The sequence below is a fragment of the Selaginella moellendorffii genome, unplaced genomic scaffold, assembly GCF_000143415.4.
Source record: "Selaginella moellendorffii unplaced genomic scaffold, v1.0 SELMOscaffold_37, whole genome shotgun sequence".
NCBI classification, from domain to species: domain Eukaryota; kingdom Viridiplantae; phylum Streptophyta; class Lycopodiopsida; order Selaginellales; family Selaginellaceae; genus Selaginella; species Selaginella moellendorffii.
In genome coordinates this window covers 1,377,022-1,386,236 of record NW_003314298.1, presented here as the reverse complement: position 1 = coordinate 1,386,236, position 9,215 = coordinate 1,377,022, and the positions used below count along the sequence as shown (strand labels likewise).

The window sequence follows — 9,215 nt, the reverse complement described above, 5'->3', positions numbered from 1 at the left end:
TGAGATGGATCGAAAGCAAGGCCAAGCTCGCAGGGAAGAAGAAGGACGAGGCTTCTTCGACCGATCTCAATGGACCCGTCACCTCCGGCCTCCTGTATGGAAGTGGCGAGTACTTCGTTCGCCTCGGCCTTGGAACTCCGGCTCGATCGCTCTTCATGGTGGTGGACACCGGCAGCGATCTCCCCTGGCTCCAATGCCAGCCATGCAAGAGCTGCTACAAGCAAGCCGACCCCATCTTCGATCCAAGGAACTCGAGCTCCTTCCAGCGGATCCCTTGCCTCTCGCCGCTCTGCAAGGCTCTCGAGGTCCACAGCTGCAGTGGCAGCCGCGGTGCCACCAGCCGCTGCTCGTACCAAGTCGCGTATGGCGATGGATCCTTCTCGGTGGGCGATTTCTCCAGCGATCTCTTCACGCTCGGCACGGGCAGCAAAGCGATGAGCGTCGCGTTTGGCTGCGGGTTTGACAACGAGGGGCTCTTCGCTGGCGCCGCTGGCCTCCTCGGCCTGGGCGCTGGAAAGCTCTCCTTCCCATCTCAGATATTCGCGTCCTCGACGAACTCCTCCACCGCGAATTCCTTCTCCTACTGCCTCGTGGATCGCAGCAACCCAATGACGCGCTCGTCCAGCAGCCTGATATTCGGTGTCGCCGCGATCCCGTCCACCGCCGCGCTTTCGCCGCTGCTCAAGAACCCAAAGTTGGACACCTTCTACTACGCGGCCATGATCGGAGTGAGCGTCGGCGGCGCCCAGCTCCCCATCTCGCTCAAATCCCTCCAGCTCTCGCAGAGTGGCAGCGGGGGCGTGATCATCGACTCTGGGACCTCGGTCACTCGGTTCCCGACCTCGGTCTACGCCACCATCCGCGACGCGTTCCGGAATGCCACGATCAACCTCCCGTCGGCTCCACGCTACTCGCTCTTCGATACGTGCTACAATTTCTCCGGGAAGGCGAGCGTGGATGTGCCTGCGCTGGTACTCCACTTCGAGAATGGGGCGGATCTCCAGCTCCCTCCTACGAATTACTTGATCCCGATCAACACTGCCGGGAGTTTCTGCCTGGCGTTTGCTCCCACGTCCATGGAGCTCGGGATCATCGGCAACATCCAGCAGCAGAGCTTCCGGATTGGATTTGATTTGCAGAAGAGCCACCTAGCCTTTGCTCCTCAGCAGTGCAAATGATTGCACATGCCCTAAATTCAAATTTGCAAAAAACATTCAAAATTGACTCTTGCAAAGCCTTAATTATTGGAACATTAACTCGTAATGTACACCTTTTACCTTTTACGCCTAGAGAACGACTTCGCTATTGAAAATCCAGCTAAACGTTCCAGTCTTGGGGCCCTTCTTCTCCCTGCTCTGAGCTCGCTCCTCCAGTCTCAAGATCCGAGGAGGGAGACCACACACGAAATCCTGGGCCTTTTGCGCGCGAGCAGACAATCCAGTGATGGACTCGACATTCCATCTCTTGACCAAGTGCTCCAGAATTCCTGCGTAACCCTTGGCAGTGGACACCCCCATCCTCTGTGCCACCAAAGAGAAGTGCTCAAACAGGTTCTTGTCCTGGCCGTCGTACATGAGATGAGCCGGCATGGAGATCTTCTTCCTCATCATGTCCTCCAGCCCCAGCATTGCGCCCTCCGAATCGATCTCAAACAGCTTCTCCATGATCCTGGTGTAAGCATTCTCATGCCGCTTCTCATCGAATGCGATGAGGCCGCAAACAGTCGTGTGGCGAGCAGTGTTGCCGTGAGAGATGGCGGTGGCTCGCTCCTGGAAGAAGGTGTAGATGAACCCGAGATATGGATTGTTCTCGGTCTGGAGATCCTGCAAGGATGGAAACCGAACTTTTGAGTTCCCGAGAAAGAAGAAACTCTGGCTCTTTACCATTCCAGGACCGATAAGTACTGGATCGTCTTCTCGATTTGCTTCAAGTCGACTCGTCCAGTGAGGTAGAGATACTTGTTGAGCAAATCACCATGGCAATTCTCCTCGGCAGTCCAGGCACGCCACTACAGTGCCCATGGACTTGGGCTCGCACTGATCTCGTCGCGGGTGCCATCGAGAGTGTTGAGCATCGTCAAGTAAGTTGGCAGCGCTTCCTCGGTGATCATGTTCCCGACGAGGCAGAAGAAGTAGTCGTTGGGCAAGCTCTCGGCTCGCTCCCTCAGCTCACGGACCTCATCGTAGAAGCTCTCCGAGGATAGCTCCGGGAGACAGTCCTACGAGTCTGACACACTGAAGATTATGAGCTTGTATACCTGCGCCATCTTGCTGAGGAACGCTACTAGGCATAGTTGAGTTCTTTCTGCATTCCAGCGTGTCGTCTAGATCCAGCACCAGCGCATAGCTAGGGTTTGAGAAAAACATTATTCTTTAATATACGAGGTTTTCAATTAGTATTATTAAACCTAATTATTTAATAAATTATTAAGTTTTCATGCTGAGACCCCCTCGATTTCAGTTTCATCTTCTCGCGTGCAAGCGGCGGTGAAAGTTCTCACAAAGCCTCGAGAGCCGCTCCCCATCACCACTATCAAAGAATTCCACGTCACTATGGACCAGTATCAAACACAACCTCGGAGTTCTCACACTTGGGACATTTCTACGAGACGAAGAGGTTTGGTCCAATACACTGCCGTTGGCCCGATCCAAGCAATCCATCCTCGAGAGAGAGCTGCCAGAGCGGCACAAGCCTTCAAGGCATTTGGCTTGAATCCCCAGCACTTCATCGTGGAGTAGAGATCCATTTTCTTGGACTTGGAGAAGAGAGACCTTGTAAGAACAACAAAAGAGCAGGCTTCTTTAGATTTAAGGAATTTGTGGAGGCCGCCACGGTAGCCTGGTAGAGGCGCTCGCCGAGTACCTCCACCAGCGCGGCAGCCCCCTCTTGCAAATTACCCACGAGTCCCATTTGGAGGCGCCGCCTCCAAAGGAAAACGCCCGAGCCAGGATGTCCCCAGGTCGGGCCGGACTTTGTCCGGTGGGCTGCTGGAGGCGTGGGAAATCTAGTCGAGCTCTTCGCCTTCTTGCGGCAAAGAGGAGAAAGAAAGCACCCAAGCAAGAAAAACCAAGCTCCACAGCAAAACAATCAAGCAAGCAAAGGAGAGATGCGATCACTCACCATGGGCGCCATCCAGATCCAGCTCCATCTACGCCACAAGCGAGAGAAATCGTTAGAAGGAAGAAGCGGGCACACAGGCAAGCAATCCTCCCGAGCTCAACCGCCAGAGGCCCCCAAAGAAAAGCCCTAACGCCGCAGGTCTTGCATTTATATACTCCACGGACTGCGAATATTCTATTCGGCCGGATTATACCTAGACAGAAGTTAAAAATTTGTTTATTTTAGTCTTTTTAGTGGTTTTATGTTACAATTTAGATGATCTAAATTTAATATAATTTGGAGAGCTATTATATGCAATGACTCTGATTTTATTGTTTAAATAATTAAAAAAAATTATGAGCCATTATTTTGATAAATTATTTGACTTTAGCTTGATGATTATCTGCCAGTAACATTTTATTAAAAATCATATAAATCAGCAAAGAGTTCTTTGAATTCTTGCTAAAGGTCACTTTAATTTCAACACTGAAAAAAACTTCTTTAAACAAGTGTTATTTACCTATTTTTCTAGATTAAAATAAATAAAGTATAAATTTCATGTGGGATTTTTTTTTTCAATATTGGCTCTTTTTTTCAATTCTAGTTTTTCATTTTCAAAGAAAAATAAAGTGAAGTAGAACTTTCATGTTTTCAGCATATTATCACAATAGATAAAAAAGCTATCTTTAAAACATTAGCCCCTCCAAATAAAGATTATTAAATATAAGATACTAATTTTGACATTATAAACATGTATAGAATTATTATACATGGAAATTACTTATAATGAAATCCATATCAACTGTTTTTTCTTATAATTCCTTGTATATACATTTTATTTTTTATTTTTTCTATATTGCATTAGACGATCAAGACAAAGGATCTAAGTCATGAGAAATATTTCAAAATATAACTTATATTGAGTTTGTAGTGGGCATGACAATAAACAATAGTGATTTTGAAAAATAAGAGAGATGAAGAAGTTTTGTGAGTGGAATGATATATAGGTGCTATATGGTATGATATGTTTGATATTTACATATACTGTCACTATGGATTGTTAAAATTTTAGAGGGAAAATAGAGATAAAGTGTCCATTAAAGGTTTTCTTATAAAATAATTTCCCATTTTTTAATTGGGTAAAAGGGAGAGAGATCATGGTATTAGGGCAAATGACACAAGTATTAAGTATTTATAAATATGTTTTTTGTCTTTTAAAGCATCCATTGATAAAAGATATCATAATTATATAATTATTGTTCCAACTTTGTGAGTCTGTGAGAATATTTTGATATTTTGAATATCCTTTATGTAGATCTAAGACTTTTTTGAGCTATTATCTACTATAAGACTGCCATATAGATGAATAATTAGTTGCCTCATATGAAATAATTAATATATACAATAGAAACATTGTGGAAATGAAAATGTTAATTCCCTTTAATTTAATAAGAGTTCATAGTCAAGTTAAAATATAATACAATTATAAACAGTTGCTAACAAGTAGAGACAATACATGTTTGTTGTGAAATCCTTCACAAAGCACTCATAGGGCATTATCCTTGACATTAATTAGTTATCAATAAACTCTTTTCCTTTGCCATCTCAATTATATTAAATCTTGCTAAAAAAAACAAGGACAATTTATAACCTTGGTTTGGATTCTGGAGCCAGTCGGATTATCATGTTAGTGATCTATATTATCATGGATCTAAACTCAAAAATTATGGCCAAAAGAAAAAATATGACACAATTTTCATCACACCAATGTGTTTCCTTGATGATTGACCTGACTAAATGATGGTGCTACCACCAAACTTTGCTATTGAATCTAAAAGTCAAAGAGTTTCAAGGTATACTTAATTCATTTATCTGTGGTATTCTTCCATTTTCTTAACCTCTTGTTTCCTATCAATTATAGATTATTTCTCACTTTGTTCATATGAACAATGATATCAGTACAAGAGATTACATTGGGACATCACCTCTCCATCTGAAAGACTAATGCTGGAGAAACCATAATAAGAAAAGTGACTAACTTACTCACAAATTTTATAAATTATATAAATATCATAAATCATTAGATGGTAGAATAAGTTAGAATGTATTTTATTCAGAAATTTTAAATGAGTATTAACTGTGGTGGGTGCATGAAATACAAAATTGGAATACATAAATGTTAATCCAAAAATTGTAATTTATATACAAGAGCAAGTGGTCATTACTTGAGGTCTAGTTATGCCATATACTAATATTGGGATTTTGATACTCACCAATTTGAATAGATATCAAAATCCCAATATTAGTATATGGTGCTGAATAATAAAATATATTCAAATATTCAAATATATTCTATGTATATCCACTGGTTAATTCCTAAACAATCAAAAGAAAAAAAATGTATAAAACAATGCACATGCTTATTATAAACTCTTTTATTTTAGATGGTGTCTAAACAAAATAAAACAAAGCAAATTATTGGAACATTAACTCGTAATGTACACCTTTACCTTTTACGCCTAGAGACCACACACGAAATCCTGGGCCTTTTGCGCGCAAGCAGACAGTCCAGTGATGGACTTGACGTTCCATCTCTTGACCAAGTGCTCCAGAGTTCCTGCGTAATCGTTGGCAGTTTACACTCCCGTCCTCTGTGCCACTAAAGAGAAGTGCTCAAACACGATCCTGGTGTAAGCATTCTCGTGCCGCTTCTCGTCGGCTGCGATGAGGCCGCAAACAGTCGCGAGGGTGGTCTCCGTGCTCCTTGGCGTGGTGAGCAGTGTTGCCGTGTGGCAGTGGCTCGCTCCTGGAAGGACATGTAGATGAACCCGAGATATGGATTGTTCTCGGTCTGGGGATCCTGCAAAGATGGAAAACCCGAACTTTTGAGTTCCCGAGAAAGAAGAAACTCTGGCTCTTTACCATTCCAGAACCGATCAAGTACTGGATCGTCTTCTCGATTTGCTTCATGTCGACTCGTCCAGTGCGGTAGAGATACTTGTTGAGCACATCACCATGGCGATTCTCCTCGGCAGTCCAGGCACCACTGCCCACGGACTCGGGCTCGCACCGGTCTCGTCGCGGGTGCCATCGAGAGTGTTGAGCATCGTCAAGTAAGTTGGCAGCGCTTCCTCGGTGGTCATGTCCCCGACGAGGCAGAAGCGCAAGCTCTCGGCTCGCTCCCTCAGCTCAAGGACCTCGTCATAGAAGCTCTCCGAGGATGGCTCCGGGAGATAGTCCTGGGGCTGCCAGCATTTCTCCACCGGCCGGAGGAATGGGAGGATGGATTCCTCCGCCCAGGTCTCGAGCGACTTAAACATCTCGATCTTCTCGGTAGAGAGCCAGTGCATGATCTGCGAAGTCTTGCTGCTGTCTTGCTTCGCGACGCTCCCTGTGCATGCAAAGAGAGAAAAAAGAATCCAAGCTTTCATGAAAGAAGAAAAGAAAACAAAGCGATCGATACTCAGCTGCGGCAGTCATCGCAATCGCTGGTACCTTGCCGCTCCTCACCGAAATAGAGACCTTGATTGGCTTGGCAAGATGGATCTCATGGCTGGGAATGAGAGCGCTCCTCATGGGAGTCCCGCAAACGTTGGCGATGACAGCCATTGGAACCAGACAAGGCGAGCTGCAAGACATGGCGTGAGAAGAAATCGCGCATGCAAGGGCATGCATTCTCGATCGAGCGAGAGAAATAGAGATCGAGAGCTCACCTGCGATGGGAGGACTTGTTGGTGCCGAGGCCGCCGCTTGTGTCTGAAGCTTCGCAGCACCAGGTTTGAAAGCCTACAACCTTGCATGGATTTCATTCTCCTTTACACTGTAATTCCATCTTGGAGTTATGGAGTTGCTTGGAATTTACTACCTTTCTTCGTATATTTTTGCTCTCTTTGAAGAAAACGAAAAGTCAAGTAGCAGAGCGTTTTCTTCAAATTCAGACTCGTAGAAATTAAGAAAAGTGACCACCTCGCGAAAGGTGGTGTGTGCTTCTTTAGAATTAAGGAATTTGTGGAGGCCGCCACAGTAGCCTAGTAGAGGCGCTCGCCGAGTACCTCCACCAGCGCGGCAGCCCCCTCTTGCAAATTACCCACGAGTCCCATTTGGAGGCGCCGCCTCCAAAGGAAAACGCCCGAGCCAGGATGTCCCCAGGTCGGGCCGGACTTTGTCCGGTGGGCTGCTGGAGGCGTGGGAAATCTAGTCGAGCTCTTCGCCTTCTTGCGGCAAAGAGGAGAAAGAAAGCACCCAAGCAAGAAAAACCAAGCTCCACAGCAAAACAATCAAGCAAGCAAAGGAGAGATGCGATCACTCACCATGGGCGCCATCCAGATCCAGCTCCATCTACGCCACAAGCGAGAGAAATAGTTAGAAGGAAGAAGCGGGCACACAGGCAAGCAATCCTCCCGAGCTCAACCGCCAGAGGCCCCCAAAGAAATGCCCTAGCGCCGTCTTGGATTTATATACTCCACGGACTGCAAATATTCTATTCGGCCGGATTATAATATACCTAGACAGCAGTTCAGGATAATGATATTATTTTTGTGTATATTATTTTTAGTGGTTTTGTGTTACAATTTAGATGATCTAAATTTAATATAATTTGAAGGGCTGTTATTGTTTTCCAATGCAATGACTCTTAATTTATGAGATTTTTATGTTTAAATAATTACAAAATTTTATGAGCCATTATTTTGATAAATTATTTGACTTTAACTAGATGATTATCTGCCAGTAATATTTTATTAATAATCATATAAATTAGCAAAGATTTCTTTGAATTCTTGTTAAAAGTGGCTAAGACAAATAAAGGTCAATCAATTATTCATGACTAGACCTAAATCATCATAAATCCATATAGTGGCATCCATTTAATCTTTATTGCATATGGATCAAGTGAACTTTTGCTCATTCTGAACTACGACTGAAATAAAACCTAAAAATATAGCATAAGCATCAATTGACTGCAAAATCCTAACGAACTAATTGCAACTTTATATACAACTACCAAATGCTTAAATAAACCTCAAAGCCATAATTTTAAACCAAAGCAAAAGAACTATACCTACTCATCGATAATTCTGTCAACAACATTAAAAAGTGGGGATGTAATTTGAAATTCTAGCCAAAAGTGACTCAACCATTGAAACATGGGAATACTCAATATCTAGATCAATATTAGGAGGACAAAAAACACTCAATTCAACACTAATTGAGAATGAAAATCATAAAAGTCATAAATAATCGACGTGTTAGGAAAACAAAATATTGCAGATAAGGAAGAAACACTAGGAATATGAGAAGGTGGCTCAAGCTAATAAATAAGAAAAGGTTGGGACAGAATAAAAGGTAAAGAGAAAATATTAAATGGCAAATTGAAGGATTAACGCTTACGCCATAAAATCTTTAACTCATCTCTAAAGCTATCTCTATAATAATCAAATTTTTCATCACAATCTGAAATTTATTTAAGCTCGTAAGTATTATCTTTCTGTAAACTTGATCCTCAAACATTTTTCAACAACCAAACTGCATCATCCATAGCTTGCTCCATATCAATGAAAAATGGTAGAATAACGAAAACAAAATAAGTTGTGTAATCTTATCCTATGGAAGTTGGAGACTACATGGGTGTAGCACTAATAAAATAATACTCTATAACACCAAAAGTTCGATCTAAAAAAACAACATTAATAGCTTCAAATGACACACTCTTTAATTGATGATAGTGTGGCATAGTAGAAGAAGATAATGCAATAAAGATTAAAAGAAAGAGTAAATCTAAACACAACAATAGTTAAAATTCTAGATCTTGCAAAAAATTAATACAGATTTAGATCTAAAATAAAATGAAGAAATAAAAATAAAAATACTAGAGTAAAGCATTGCCAAAAAACTATATCTTTTAATGACAAATTGCAATGTCTTTCAGTTCTTCCAATGAATAGGTATATTAATTAGGGTTTAAACCTTTACTTCTATACAAGAATGGATGGACTAGATTCAATCCCAAATGGATGGTCCATATGCTATAATATTATAATTAGTGTATTACCTAGCCAAGGTAATATATATACCAGAATCCCACTACACTAATATTAATATACCACATTGTAGCCGTA

General features: G+C 42.5%; 1 long non-coding RNA gene and 2 pseudogenes across 1 annotated transcript; all 3 read right to left on the bottom strand.

The window, feature by feature from the left end:
- Positions 1–1,177: 1,177 nt before the first annotated feature.
- On the bottom strand, positions 1,178–2,128 carry LOC9653563 (annotated as a pseudogene).
- Positions 2,129–2,371: 243 nt separating this feature from the next.
- LOC112349238 lies at positions 2,372–3,228 on the bottom strand. The gene is made up of 2 exons (XR_002993329.1): positions 2,589–3,228; positions 2,372–2,529 (listed from the first exon to the last, which is right to left on the bottom strand). It is a non-coding gene; the product is annotated as an uncharacterized LOC112349238 (long non-coding RNA).
- A 2,328-nt stretch (positions 3,229–5,556) lies between these two features.
- LOC9653562 lies at positions 5,557–7,421 on the bottom strand (annotated as a pseudogene).
- Between the last annotated feature and the right edge of the window lie 1,794 nt (positions 7,422–9,215).